Genomic DNA, 15,499 nt, shown 5'->3' with positions numbered 1-15,499 from the left:
ACCTGCTCCGTTCGTGATGCCTCAGTGGGACTTGAACCTGGTTCTGACATTCTTGATGTGTGCTCCCTTTGAGCCGTTTCATTCCTGTCCTCTCCGTCTTCTCACTTTAAAGACGGCCTTCCTGGTTGCCATCACCTCTGCCAGGAGAGTGAGTGAGCTCCAGGCTCTTTCTGTTAAACCTTCTTTCTTGTCCGTTCATCCTGACAAGGTGGTTCTTAGGACTAGACCTTCTTTCCTGCCCAAAGTGGTTTCTGCTTTTCACATTGGGCAGTCCATCACCTTACCCTCCTTCTTCCCGCCTCCGCATCCTTCAAAAGATGAAGAGCGGCTCCATCGTCTGGACCCAAAACGTGCGCTTTCATTTTATATGGATCGCACACGCCAGTCCCGGGTGGATGACCAACTGTTTGTTGGCTACGTGGGTGAGAAGAAGGGAAGGGCGGTACAGAAACGAACCATCTCTTGGTGGGTCGTCCTGTGCATCAAAGCATGCTACTCTTTGGCTCGGAAGGAGCCTCCTGTTGGGCTGAGGGCCCATTCCACTCGGGCCACGGCGGCTACTACTGCCCTGGGCCGGGGAGTCCCTTTTCAGGACATTTGCCAGGCGGCTACGTGGGCCTCGCTGCACACCTTTGCGAGGCATTACTGCCTGGACAGTCAAGTCCGGAGGGACGGCTTCTTTGGCCGTTCGGTCCTCCAGGATTTTCTGGTGTAGGATTGTATTGGTTCGCAGACCCACCACCGGGGTTGGTATTGCTGGGGTATCTATTCTAAGGTAAGGAATCTAATACTAACCTGTTTCTTTCAGATGAACAAGTTACTTACCTTCGGTAACGATATATCTGTAAGAAACAGTAGTTAGTATTAGATTCCTTACCGCCCCGCCCATCCTCCCCGTTCTGCGAACTGATACCTAGGGTTAAGGACATCCCTTTCAGGGCCCTAGTTTCACATGGCACCAGTGTTGGTTCTCACATGGCTCTGCGTGTTCTAGCGCGGAAAAGCTGTGTGCAAAGAACTGACGTCAGCGCGCGGAGGCGGCGTCTATATACTCCAGCGACGTCATCACGGCGCACGACGCCGACGACGCGGAGCCGCAGGGGACGCCTGCAGACGACGCCTACCGACGCGCAGGGGTACTGCTACGCAAAAGTTTCCGGATCCAGACTGACGCCTGGGGATATTCTAAGGTAAGGAATCTAATACTAACTACTGTTTCTTATAGATATATAGTTACCGAAGGTAAGTAACTTGTTCATTATGCACAAACTGCACCAATATGCTAAAATAGTTAAACAGCAGGATCTTCTGGCTGTACTTTGTATACACAAGGAATAATCCCATCACTTACACCTCAAGCCACTTTCCTACACTGTGGTCCAGATACTAGTGTTTGAATGCAAAAACTGTCTGATCCTCTTAGAAAGTCTAAACGGAGTCAAAAATGTGTAAAAAAGTTTTCACTAAGACGGTTACTCCACCATAATCTCTCTATACGGTTCTCTGCAATAAAAGATTTGCTTGTTTTCTTACACGGTGGAAGCTGGGTGTAAAAAAAGTCTCGAAAGAAATTCACCCATCTGCACAGGCCTTCTTTCTGGGTGAACAAGGTGTAGGATTGTGTATGGTAAGAGCATCCTCTCTAGTGAATCCTCAGCACAGGTTTGTGTAGAAGGTTTGAGGAACACAAGGCGTTCTGTTATAATGTTTTAAGACTGCAGGTTTGCTCTAATACAGTTTGCTGAATTACTGGCTCCTTGTCTTAACACTGAAACACTCACCCTGTATTGAGCTGTAAGTCAACATTGCCCTCTGCAAGACCTCCGCAGGTTAAAAGCTGGATGACAAGCATTTGCAACGCAACAGGTCTCGCATTTATGGAAGACCTATTGCATTGCAAATGGTTGGCATCATAAAGAACAGGGGGGGGGGGGGGGAAAGGCATGGACAACAGGAGGGAGGGTGGGGAGAAAGCACGGACCGGTTTGGGGCGTTGGGGAGAAGGCATGGACAACGGGAGGGTGGGCGGAAGGGGAGAGAAAGGCACGGACAACATGTGGGTGCGTAAAGGCACCAAATTATGTCCTGTCTGAAGTAGAACTTCATTAAAGAAAATAGTGCTCAAAGTCTAAATAACGCGTACCGTGTAACAACTGAAGTAAAGGGGCCAGTCGCTACTATGGCCAGACAGTGACACAAGCCAATGACCAATATGGGTGGAGAGTGGGCAGGGCTTCTATTTGTTACTCCACCATAACAAGTCCCGCAGAGCAGCACATGCACTCTGGCTCGACCCAAAAAGAAAAGGGCAGTTTGTCCTTCAGATGCACTTTGAAGGCATTTACAACAAGCATTGGCATAGCCAATAGGTCTCGCCTTTGGGACCTTATAAGTATTTAGTTATGCAGCACAATGTCCTTGGTGCAACAACATCAACTATTGCATGGCTAAACACTTAGGCGAGAGCTATTGGCTATGCCAATGGTTGTTTAAAACTATTGTGCTCTCACAGAGCAATAGAGCTCAGCTGATGCCAATGTTAGGACTCTGTTCTGCAAGGAGGGTGCAGCCTAAGATCACACCGTGCGATGGGGCAGCCGCTGGGATAGAACCTAGAGGACAAGGCATACATACCCTTTCCTGTGAAGGAGCCACAAGAATCACAGGTAACTGAGTAAATGTGGGCTGTGGAAACGAGAAGGGAGGGTGTAGTGCAAACAAAGGAGCCTGAATGAGGCTGACCAGGAGGGAGCGGGGAGAAGGGTGAGAGGGCGAACTGAAGCACATTTGCCCAAGAACACTCCATGACGTTTAGTTGGTAAGCGGGGACTAGGAGCACAACCAGTTAACATCGACTTTCTAAAAAGTCGACCATTCTGGCGCTATATTCTGTAACAAGCCTCTGGGTGCAGCGGCGTTCGCTCTCCGGTTGCAGGGTGTGCGGGGCAGCCCCTTTAACTCCAGCTTTTGGGCTCCTTGTGAGTGCAAACTGGCCACTTTGCTTGCTCGCAGGGTCAGCATGAGCAGGTGCAAGTTTGCCTTTGCACAGCAGCATCGCCGCTCGTGACCGGGAGGCCCCAGCCCATCTGTCCACAGTGCCCGTGGCTCTTTTCACGCCACTCACTGTGCTCCCGGTGTACTTTCCCTGCGAACGGAAGTTTTGGCTCAACTTGAGACTTTAGAACTTCAGCAGGACCGGTTTTCAAACTGTATAGACCCATGCTCCATCGAGGCTGCCTTGATTTGGCTCCATCTAGTGTGACCAAGTAACACTCCAGCACTGTAGACTTCTAAGAACTGTTTGGGGATATTATCTTTAAAAATTCATATCTCCACTTCTGCTATCTTGGATTTTTGATCTTGTTGCAAACAAAGGAGCCTGAATGAGGCTCACCAGGAGGAGGGGGGGGGGGGGGAGTAGAAGGGTGAGAGGGTGAAATGAAGCACATTTGCCCAAGATCAATCCGTGAGGTTTAGTTGGTAAGCGGGGACTAGGAGCACAACTAGTTAAAATCGACTTTCTAAAAAGTCAACCATTCTGGCGCTATATTCTGTAACAAGCCTCTGGGCGCAGCAGCGTTCGCTCTCCGGTTGCAGGGTGTGAGGGAGGGGGCCTGTCTGGCCCCAGTCACATTGAAGCCATTTTGGTATTTTGTTTCGCTTGCATGGGTGTTGCATGCGCTGCCTATCGCGGGCTGCTTTTTAGATGCCCAGCGACTCTGAGGCCTTCAAATTCCCCGGCCGGTGACGTTACCGAAACCCAGATGGAAACGTTTTTTTAAATATTAAACCTTTTTTGTATAAGATTTGCAACAGCCCATCTTATACTCTGTTTATTGCAAGTTTAAAATGCCCAGGAAAAGGGCTGGATTAAAAGTTGGGCACATCGATGGCACAAAATAAAAATAGAATATGGTCACCCTAAGTATTGTATTTTGCGGGCGCAGCTAGTTATTTTAACAATCTCTAACCTTGCCCGTGTACAATCCCAAACTAGTAGACCTGACTTGCACTCGTTTAGGCCATGAGCTACAGACCTTAAAAACAAAGTGAAACAAGCAGCAGAAAGGACACGTGCATGCTCTTTCGCATTATACTCTAAATGGTTATTTGAAATTGCTAACATTTCTCCCCTCATTAAGCGGTCATCAGAAATGTGATGTTTTGCTGTGCCTCTTGATTCAAATGCATGGCAGGGCTGTGTTTACTCAACAGTCTCATTCTTTGTCTTGCAAGTGGAACCAGCCTGGCAGCAGCGAGCACCGGGGGCAGAGAAAGAAGGCTGCCTTGGCTAAAGTGTTCCTCAAAACAAGCATTGGCCGCGAGCAGACACAATATGTAGGGGGGAGGTTGGTGTTGTGTGTGCACGCAGCAAGTGGGGGCAGAGGACTCATGGGAAGGAGGGCCCTCCCTTGGGAGTAGGAGTGTGGCTCAAGTTATGGCGTGATCGACTGCGGCCAGGGTGTCCCGGGTTCAACCCCTTATGTAGGTGGGACGTGGGGATATCTACAGGTGCAAGTCGGTACTTGGCAAACTCAATTATCCTTGTGATATAGGGGGAGTTGTGATATTGTTTTTCTCAGCGGTGTTGCAAGAGGCAGCGGGAATTCACTTGTCAAACAGAAGCATCCATGTGGCTCATTTGTATGTTGGCGGTTTATTGTATTTTGATGCTAACTGTGGCGGGACCTCTATTGCTTAGCTTTTCATTCGGACAATTGGTTAGTTTCAGAATACTAGCGGGGTCTTGGTGAGACCAGTCGCATCCATTGCCAGGTGGGGGCCCGCGTGAGAGCGTTGATCATGTCGTTATGTGGGTTATGATCTTATTCCAGGCAGATTCAGTCCAGTTCATTTCAGAAGTGCTATAGCAGGAACGTTGGAAATGGATCACAAGTCCAAGCTAAGCTCGGGAAAAACATTGGCTGCGAGATTTGGTGGGGCAGGGGGAGAAGCTGGGAAAACAAGCATCGGCCGCGAGATGGGGAGGGCGAGAAGCGGGTGTTACAAGCATTGACCGCGAGACGTGGTGGGGGAGGTGGAGAAGCGGGTGTTCGATGCGGGTGTACACATGCAGGCAAGCTTTAGGCCAGGGTAGAACTTTGAAAAGCCCCTTTCTAAAAGTCGAGCCACAGCGCATGCGCTGCTGTAGGCTTGACCTAAAAAGGAAGGCAGTTTATCGTATAGATGCACTTCTGTGACTGCATTTACAGAAAGAATAGGGAGGGCAGTTTCTCCTCTAGGTGCACCAGTGATTGCAGTTACAACTAGGATATTTTGCCCTTCCATGTTTGAACTGCTCTTGTGGAAAAAGGGAGAAGTGCAGATGACAGAAACTTCATGGTTGGGAGACAAATGGCTTGAGATTCCACTTTTCAGGATATTTGAATCTTTCTGTGATTTGAAATGTATCCCACTTTGGAAATGTATTTTAATGTCAATAACACATCAAACCTTATATAAACATGTGTATCCATTGGTTAAATTAAATAACGTAATAAGCTGTAACCTGTTAGTGAAATGGGAAACAAATACATAAAATTGGGATATTTTGCTCTTTCTGCTGCACCTCTGACTCCGCCCACTGACCCAATCCACGGGTTATTTTCGCCCTCTGCCCACAGTTCCCCCTACTCTTCTCACACCCCCCCCCTTCAACCACTGCGTATCAATTAGTGTTTAAAAAAAAATACTAATTATGCGTCCGTGAACAATATTGATCCATTCTAGCCATTTCAATGCGAAGTACTGGTTTGGTCATACTTTGGATTGCCAAGGAACCTTATTACAAGTTCAGAACTACTTGCCTTTCGGAGAGATAGGTACGTGGTACAAAAGAGGGGCGGCCAAAGATACAAAACAAAGAGCAGTGGAAAGGACGAGATGCAGACTCTGGGAGTAGAAAATATCTGCCGGAGAGGGTAGGCATATGGAGCAGAAGGCTTTCAGGAAAGAATGGTTCACACGATACCTGCTGTCAATACTCGGGCCTACAAGGCAAGTGACTGGAAGGCTCAGAAAATAAGTGAAGGAGGCACGACAGTCTGTGAAGCGACCCGTGCCTCTCAGCACGTGCACCTCACATGCAGCGCCCTCGCCTGCCACCCGGCCCAGGAAGTAATTAATCACGCAGATGCCGTGCTTCTCCATGCCTGGCAGCATGTACTCTCCAGCCAGTCGCTGCGAAGATGGCGGGCCCCGGCTCTGCCCATTCAGTGCCCTGCGAGCCCCTGCTGACGGCTGCAGTCATGAACCGCCCTGAGCTCTCAGTGTAGTCCTTGACGGCCAGCGGCCTTGGCTCAAGGGGTTGCTGGGAGGTGACATCCGGCGCGGCATCATTGCCACCTGGGCTGGCGGAGGCAGCAGTGGTAGGGGTGGTCCAGGCCCCCGCGTTTAGTAGTGTTAAAGGCCCCAATGACTGAACCCTCATTCACTGGAATGGCAGCACCCCCGGTGCTAGAGGTGGGAGTGGCAGTGTTGCCACCAGGCTGCTCGCCCCCTTTACACACCAGCTTGAGTTTCTTCCAGTCCTGACGCTGGTGCTCCTTGCTGCAGTAGAAAGAGCTCAGGCAGCGGCCACAGTGCAGCAGCTGTTCGAGTTTACCGCATAGCTCACAGTACTGCCGCTCGCTGAACCCGCCCGAGGCCATATCAGCCAGAGCCAGGCTGGATCAATCCTGCATGGCCGCCAGGAGCTACGACAGGAGCCTTTGCTGGCCTACACTCTGCCCCAGCTGCTCGTTCGCACCCTCGCACGTACGCCAAAGGCTAGAGTCCTCGGCAGGGCCGCGACTGCCTTCTGCGTGGGAAGGAGGGGGTCTGTTCCCGACTTTCGCTTGTCCTGTCCGGTGGCTGAATGGAGATGGAGGTTGGGCCGCGCCAATGACAACCTTTGGCCTCCTCTCTGCCTCGCCTGCCTGCCTGCCTGAGAATCTCAATTCCCCTCCCCAGGTGTTCGACAATCGTTAGGAAGGTGGCATTGAAATCCTTTCAGAAGTACACAAGTACCCTCTGATCTCTTGGAGGCTCCCCCCTAAACAGTGTCTTTGGCCTTGAAGCTTCTTGATGTGGATACAGTTCACACACAATCCACCTGACAAGCCACACTGCTCGAGCATTAATTAGTCAGTTACCATTGATCCTCGAGGGGTATGCCGACATAACTCAACTGGAGAGCAAAGAGCAGCGATTCTAGTTCTGTTTTCCATCCGGTTATAGAATACAAGTGGTGCATGCGCACCACAGCCACACACGTGGTTTCAATTATCGTTCCCGTATCTGGGCACGATAATTGAAACCCCATGGCCCATTGGTGGCTATTACGCGCACCAAGCGTGTAATAGACACCAATAGGCCATGGGCGGAGCTATGCGCCCGCCCCTGGCCAATTACTTGCAGTGTTTTAGAATAAAACGCACGCAAAGGCCAATGGGGTAGCACAGAAGGAAACGCACATGCGTGTGAGATTCCTAGGTTAGCTTCATATCCCTGTTTTTTCACCTACTAAATGTCCTCGTGTTGCGCGAGCACTGCTGTGCAGCGCAGCGCTAGGCGTGAGACCTATAAAGGCTTTCGCTAGGAACTCATATACAAACACCTTTTCTCTGAATGAACAGTGTATGATTGGGTTTGCTAACGGCAGCCACTTGAGTGACACCTCACCATAAAGGCTCTCTGTGGACGATACAAAAAATACTAGTCCCTGTTTCATCAGTTTAACAACGTGGACATTCTCTATGGAGGATTTCGATGAAGGACTGCCTCCTTTTCTTATTAATCCATACAGGGTGAATGCTTAGAATTTAAGACTCCATTCACTTTCTGCTGAGACCACTCAACAGGGTAAAGGCTGGGTGTGAAAGGCTTTAGTGAGGAACTCTCCCATCTACAGCAGCTATTCTCATTGGTGAAAAGGGTGAATGATTAGGTTTTCTAAGTCTCCACTCTTGTGACTGCTCAGCAGAGTAAAGACTCAGTAGGCTGTCTTTTTTGGGGGAATCACATTAGAACATGCTGCATGTTCTCTATTGTATGAAATAAAAGGAAAATAATCTATAAAGCGCACTAAACCCAAAGGTGTCAAAGTGCTAGGGCAAGGTATTCTCAATCCAGACCAGGGCAGGACAGCTGTTAATGAAGAAATCTATGAGAAGAGCCAAGTTGTCAGGTGTGTTTTGTAATGCCACAAAGGAATATACTTCGGAGATATGAGCTGGCAAGGTGTTTTACAGTTTGCAGCTGCAAATAAAATGGAATGCCCTAGCCAGAAAGCGTTCTGAAATCTAGTAATCATTGCCTCCTTACTGAGTGGATCTAAGAGGCCTACATGAAGTGTACCGGTGAAAAAGCAATTTCAGTTGGCTAGGGCCTTTCTGTTGTGGGTCTGAAAAGGCCATGTCGAAAGCTTTGAAGGTAATTGCTCTCCAACAGTGAGCCAGTAAAGGGAATGAATCCCTTCTCTGACCGAAAAATATTTGGCGATGTTACGAATGAAGCGGGCAGCCACATTCTGAGCAGTTTGTTGAGGGAGAAGCCATTGATGATCAGATAACCTGCGTTGCAATAATCAAAACCTGAGGTGACGACCAATAATGACTGAATGTCACAATTTAAAAGGAATGTAAGGGAAAATATTTCTCAGTCCATATAAAGAGGAACCAAGTGCTAGTAGTGCGACTGACCTGTGTATCAAAACTTGGAGTATTATCAAAGATGACACCACGATTTTTGGGCTGACTTGACTGGAAGGGGAAGTGGTCCTCTAGCCTCCGACCACCAGATATTGGACCAGATGGAATCCTGAGTTCCGAACAACACCGTAGTTTTGTCCAGGTTAAGTTTTAAGGAGTTCTCTCATCCAACTATTAATGCTGGATATACACTGCTAGAACTTCACCACCACACAGGTCAAGTTGTTGTAAATAGACACAATAGCACTCGGAACCCAAAAGAACGCACTGATTTTGCCAGAGTGGCCACATACACATTAAAGATGGTAGGTCTTAAGGACGAGCTCCGAGGCACCCCACAGGGAAGGCAGAAAGCTTTTGCCTTGAAACAACCACAGCTGATAATTTGTACTCTATTTGAAAGGAGTGAAGAAGCTTCAGGGCTGTACCACTGACACCAGCTTGCTGCAGACATTAGACAATGCATGAACGAGACTATCAAATGCTGTGTACAAATCAGCATTACCAAGATAGCCGCCCACCCTAATCAACCTTATGTAAGATACTGTCTGCTGCCACAATAAGGGCAGACTGTACTGGGGACACTTCAAAACCCATTTTGAAATGGGCGAGGTAACCTTGGGTATCAATGAATTGGACTAATTCCTTGTTGATAAACCTTTCTTGAATCTTGGCAGGGGTTGGCAACCGGGATATGGGCTGGAATTTTTTACGGTCATCAGGATCTGCATTCGGTTTCTCCAGTAGCGGCGTGACTATTGCTTCTTTCTAGGAGGTGGGGAACATTCCTGATTGAAGCATGAGCTTAAACTAATTTTGCAAAAAAATCATCACTAGGGTTCAGGGCCAGTTTTAATGTTTCACTTTTTCCTCAGTGCCTGGGTTAGCCTTCCATGTCCCTTCTTGTCTGTGCTGTGGGTTTACAGCTGTTAGAGATTTTAACTTTAAGTGGGGCTACAGTATAGAAAGCTGCATTTATCAAGGCTTGAAAGCCTTCTTAAGAATAAGCGAAAGGACCATCATGTCTGGCTATGGAGATGTTTAGCTCCTGTTCCAGGCCTTCAGAGGTGATTGGTCTGACTTATGACAGGAAACCATGTAGAGTTTTGTAGACAGTGATCTTCCTCAGTTTCCTGCATTTTATGTGGTGGGGGGGCACGCAGGTCCTGAGAGACTTTATGATACAACTGAACGAAAGACTATCTCTTTTACACAACTTCATACATGGTGAATGCTTCAGTTTTATGACCAAAAGACCTCTCTGCTGAGAACTCTGAGGTTAAAAGCTGGGTATGGAAGGATTTAGTGAGCTACTCATTCATCTACAACGGCATTTCCTCTGAATGAACAGAGTGTATGATCCAGTTTGCTAACAGCAGCCAGTATAGTGACACCTCGACACAGAGTAAAGGCACTCTGTTAAAGATACTAGAGAATCACTAAGCCTCATGTTATCACATTTTAAAAAGGTGCAGATTTTGTATGGTACACTATGATGCAAGATTCGCTCATTTTCTTAGAATTGTATACAGGGTACTTACTTGAGTTTTGTGACCATATACCCACTCTGCAAACCCTGCTCTGAGGGGGAGCCTGGGTGTGAAAGGCTCTGGTGAGGAACTCACCTCCCCCCCTCTCCAGAGACCTTTTCTCAGGATGTATGATTGGGTATGCTAACATCACTCTCTCTAGTGACACTTCAGCACGGAGTAAAGCCAAGAACTGTTTGCTTTGAAACTATTTGTTAAAAGTGTTGCTGAGTGCAGGGCTGTGCCCCCCACGCCCCGCTACAGTTTCTAGAGAGTAAAAATACACCAACCACTGAACAAAGGGCTGATGTTGGTTTGAGCAATGCTCCAATGCCTCCCTCTTGTTGACTCGTAGTGAGTGGTCTTGTGCGCTGTTGTTTTAATGTCTCTCCTCAAGTGTGCAGATATCACATAAGAAGGGAGAATATATTCTAGGTAGTCTTATGAAACCTACTCTTTTAAACTCTAACCCCTCAAAACTCGTTTTCTGGAAGTTAGCTAGTTAGAGGTTTAAACAAGCATTGGCATAGTCAATAGGTCTCGCCTTTGGGACCTTATAAGTGTTTAGCCTTGCAACAGTTGATGTTGTTGCACCAAGGATATTGTGCTGGATAACTAAACACTTATAAGGTCCCAAAGGTGAGACCTATTGGCTATGCCAATGCTTGTTGTTTTTCGAGAGACCTTGTTTTGCGGCCTAAATAGTAAATATTGCGGCCATTGCGCTAGTCAGCTTGATTTCAATTTAACTTAACTTTATTCCGTCATCTGACCATTCAAGTGCACAGTAATAAATACATAAAAAAAATTATATTCATATTAAAATGTCACTAATATATAAAGTAGCAAAATAAGATTGTCTTAAACAATATCCGCTTATCGACCAGTATGCTCAAAGTTAATTGGGTTTTCATATTTCGTACCTGCTCAATCTGGATACATCAAGATTGGCAAAAATTGATTGACTTCTTCTGGTCAATATACAGCTTAGGTCTGCTATTTAATGACACCCCCAAATATTCGGAGAGAATGCAAACACGTGAACAATATAAAATATCAATAGATTAAAAAAAGTCAATATTACAGTGTCAGTTGATTTTGCGATATTTTTGAAGTCACGAAATGCTGGCGGGTCTGTATTAAGAGAATGACTTATATGCTGGGATGCTGCTATCAAGTTCTAGGAAGCTTCTAATGTGTCTACTTGTATGTAAAGATTTGTATAAATTAATATATTTATATATACAAATCTTAACATGTATAAAAGCAATTCTGATTCCATTTTATTTTTGTGGTGCAAGATCAATTGTATGCATTCTATATCCTGGATCAATACGTACATGTGATGCACTCTTTTGTCCTTTTTTTGATACAGAATAGAGGACACTTTTTCAGGCCTTCCTGTGAATGACCAGAGATGGATCCCTTGCACCATCTTCTATTGGTGCAGACCTCACATGTTAATGCAGAAACAGAATATGTGTGTGCTCTAGAAGAGCTTGAAGAAAAACAAGCATTGAAAATGCAATAGGTCTCGCAATAGAAGAGTTTGACATTTTTCGTTTTGCATATAGATGAGTGGCGTTGCGTGGATGAGTGGCGTTGCGTGGATGAGTGGCGTTGCGTGGGTGAGTGGCGTTGCGTGGGTGAGTGGCGTTGCGTGGGTGAGTGGCGTTGCGTGGGTGAGCGGCGTTGCGTGGATGAGCGGCGTTGCGTGGCTGAGCGGCGTTGCGTGGCTGAGCGGCGTTGCGTGTGTGTGTGGCGTTGCGTGTGTGTGTGGCGTTGCGTGTGTGTGTGGCGTTGCGTGGGTGAGTGGCGTTGCGTGGGTGTGTGGCGTTGCGTGGGTGAGTGGCGTTGCGTGGGTGAGTGGCGTTGCGTGGGTGAGTGGCGTTGCGTGGGTGAGTGGCGTTGCGTGGGTGAGTGGCGTTGCGTGGGTGAGTGGCGTTGCGTGAGTGGCGTTGCGTGTGTGAGTGGCGTTGCGTGTGTGTGTGGCGTTGCGTGGGTGAGTGGCGTTGCGTGGGTGAGTGGCGTTGCGTGGGTGAGTGGCGTTGCGTGGGTGAGTGGCGTTGCGTGGGTGAGTGGCGTTGCGTGGGTGAGTGGCGTTGCGTGTGTGAGTGGCGTTGCGTGTGTGAGTGGCGTTGCATGTGTGAGTGGCGTTGCATGTGTGAGTGGCGTTGCATGTGTGAGTGGCGTTGCATGTGTGTGAGTGGCGTTGCATGTGTGAGTGGCGTTGCATGTGTGAGTGGCGTTGCATGTGTGAGTGGCGTTGCATGTGTGAGTGGCGTTGCATGTGTGTGTGGCGTTGCGTGGCTGAGTGGCGTTGCGTGGGTGAGTGGCGTTGCGTGGGTGAGTGGCGTGTGTGAGTGGCGTTGCGTGTGTGAGTGGCGTTGCGTGTGTGAGTGGCGTTGCGTGTGTGAGTGGCGTTGCGTGTGTGAGTGGCGTTGCGTGGCTGAGTGGCGTTGCGTGGCTGAGTGGCGTTGCGTGGCTGAGTGGCGTTGCGTGGCTGAGTGGCGTTGCGTGGCTGAGTGGCGTTGCGTGGGTGAGTGGCGTTGCGTGGTTGAGTGGCGTTGCGTGTGTGAGTGGCGTTGCGTGGTTGAGTGGCGTTGCATGTGTGAGTGGCGTTGCATGTGTGAGTGGCGTTGCGTGTGTGTGTGGCGTTGCGTGTGTGTGTGGCGTTGCGTGTGTGTGTGGCGTTGCGTGTGTGAGTGGCGTTGCGTGTGTGTGTGGCGTTGCGTGGGTGAGTGGCGTTGCGTGGGTGAGTGGCGTTGCGTGGGTGAGTGGCGTTGCGTGTGTGTGTGGCGTTGCGTGGCTGAGTGGCGTTGCGTGGCTGAGTGGCGTTGCGTGTGTGAGTGGCGTTGCGTGTGTGAGTGGCGTTGCGTGTGTGAGTGGCGTTGCGTGTGTGTGTGGCGTTGCGTGTGTGAGTGGCGTTGCGTGTGTGTGGCGTTGCGTGTGTGAGTGGCGTTGCGTGTGTGTGGCGTTGCGTGTGTGTGTGGCGTTGCGTGTGTGTGTGGCGTTGCGTGGGTGAGTGGCGTTGCGTGGGTGAGTGGCGTTGCGTGGGTGAGTGGCGTTGCGTGGGTGAGTGGCGTTGCGTGGGTGAGTGGCGTTGCGTGTGTGAGTGGCGTTGCGTGTGTGAGTGGCGTTGCGTGTGTGAGTGGCGTTGCGTGTGTGAGTGGCGTTGCGTGTGTGAGTGGCGTTGCGTGTGTGAGTGGCGTTGCGTGTGTGTGTGGCGTTGCGTGTGTGTGTGGCGTTGCGTGTGTGTGTGGCGTTGCGTGTGTGAGTGGTGTTGCGTGTGTGAGTGGCGTTGCGTGTGTGAGTGGCGTTGCGTGTGTGAGTGGCGTTGCGTGGCTGAGTGGCGTTGCGTGGGTGAGTGGCGTTGCGTGTGTGAGTGGCGTTGCGTGGTTGAGTGGCGTTGCGTGGTTGAGTGGCGTTGCGTGTGTGAGTGGCGTGTGTGTGTGGCGTTGCGTGTGTGTGGCGTTGCGTGTGTGAGTGGCGTTACGTGTGTGAGTGGCGTTGCGTGTGTGAGTGGCGTTGCGTGTGTGAGTGGCGTTGCGTGGGTGAGTGGCGTTGCGTGGGTGAGTGGCGTTGCATGGGTGAGTGGCGTTGCGTGGGTGAGTGAATGGTTAGCTGTTGCTTATGCGACGTATAGCACTTAATACTAAAGTAGGCAGACCTTCTTAGCCTTTGTGAGAATAATAGCAAAATAAAAATAAAAACCAGATCAAGTCAAGGACGCAAACGGCACCATGCTATTGTTTATTTACTCAGATGATTTGCATAAAAATGTAACTTGTGAGCACGTTTCTCTAACTCTCCAATAATCCCATTACAACACTTTGTACAAATGAGATTGGGACTCATCCTTCCGAAGTCGAGAAAAATGTGCAACGCTGTGTTGAAGTTAATTTTTTTAATTAACAAAATGCAAATAATGTGGAGAGATTTCAAGTGATTCAGGAATGGGCGCCCTTGTAAAGAGAAAGTACGGCCGGCCTGGGCAGTGATAGGGGAGGAGGGAGGAGAAATGCGAGTCACGGCAGCAGCAGCCTTTGATGTGCCTGCCGGCCGGCCGTGAATAATTAGGGGGTGAGAAATGCGCTCGGAGGGCTGCCTTTGATGTGGTAATGCGAGGCAGGCAGGCAGGCGGCTGGTGGCATTGTGCACGCGCTTTTTAGGGCTTGCGCAAGCGCAATGACCTAAAAAGCACATGCACTTGAAGGAATCGCCAGTGGAATCGCCAGTGGATAAACACTGGATAAGCCCCTATAGAGCTTCGCCAGCTATGCGCTGAAGCGCATCAGCAGGCGAGCCCTAAAAAAGGATTATTTCCTTTGTGATGGTGTAGGTAGGGTAGTGTTCGCTGATCTTAGCCAGCATTGCTTTTAAATATATTCACTTTCCCATACGACCATTCTTCAGCCTACACATCTACAAGGTAACAAGTCAAATGCATGTAAAGAGTGCTTACACAATATATGCCTACCTTTTTTATTACATGTACTTTTGTGTTCCCTATATAGGATAACATTTCAGGTATAAATAAAATAAAACCACTAGATTCGTTCTACCATTTTCACCTAACAATACACGTGAAACTTTTGATTACATTTTGTTAGAACGACATAATTACCATCTAAATCCATCTGATGGTTTCAACAACTTTTAGAACCTGCTGAAAGTGTCTTGTTTTGTTAACAAAGGTGAAGCAACAAAAACTTGACAAGGAGAAAAAAAACCCTAACCTCTGCCCTTATTGAGGTAAAGTACTGCAGCCACGAAAGCAACGCTCATTACAAATGACAACATACGAAGAAAATTCTCTTATCATGCAGGAGACCTGATACAAGCTCCAGGGCAGGAAGAGGTTATGTCTGCACTTAATGTAAGTAGCAGGTAACCTGAGATTTATCTAATCCGCCTATAGCTGCATTAGTCAGAAATCCTTTCGCATGCTGATCAACCTCTTACTCTTAAGACGGTGTCCGCAAAATATACTCTTATCGGCTTCCACAGTCTTTTGATTTCTATTTTATTTCGTACTAAAGCTTTCATTGATTTACTATATTCATTTTTCCTTTGAAAAAATATTTGTATTGTGAAAGAAAAATATTTTTTCTGTCAAATTCGATCTGATTTCATGTGCTTTTTATGTCTCTAAGTCCCTGGAAAGTTTTCAGACCTACGGATTTTCTAATTAAATGGCATTTCTGAAAAATGACTAAATGCAAAAAGAACAATTGAACAGAATGCAGAACAATGTCATACATTCAATCGAGTACAGCG

General features: G+C 48.3%; 1 long non-coding RNA gene and 1 pseudogene across 5 annotated transcripts in view; one reads left to right on the top strand and one right to left on the bottom strand.

Moving 5' to 3' along the window:
- Nucleotides 1-15,499, top strand: part of LOC144819034 (uncharacterized) — an 81,065-nt gene that overhangs the window by 18,322 nt on the left and 47,244 nt on the right. The window lies entirely within an intron of this gene.
- Nucleotides 5,800-6,650, bottom strand: LOC144819153 (egl nine homolog 1-like; annotated as a pseudogene).

This window comes from Lissotriton helveticus, chromosome 2_1, assembly GCF_964261635.1.
Source record: "Lissotriton helveticus chromosome 2_1, aLisHel1.1, whole genome shotgun sequence".
Taxonomy (NCBI): Eukaryota; Metazoa; Chordata; class Amphibia; order Caudata; family Salamandridae; genus Lissotriton; species Lissotriton helveticus.
This window is presented reverse-complemented; position numbering and strand designations above follow the sequence as displayed.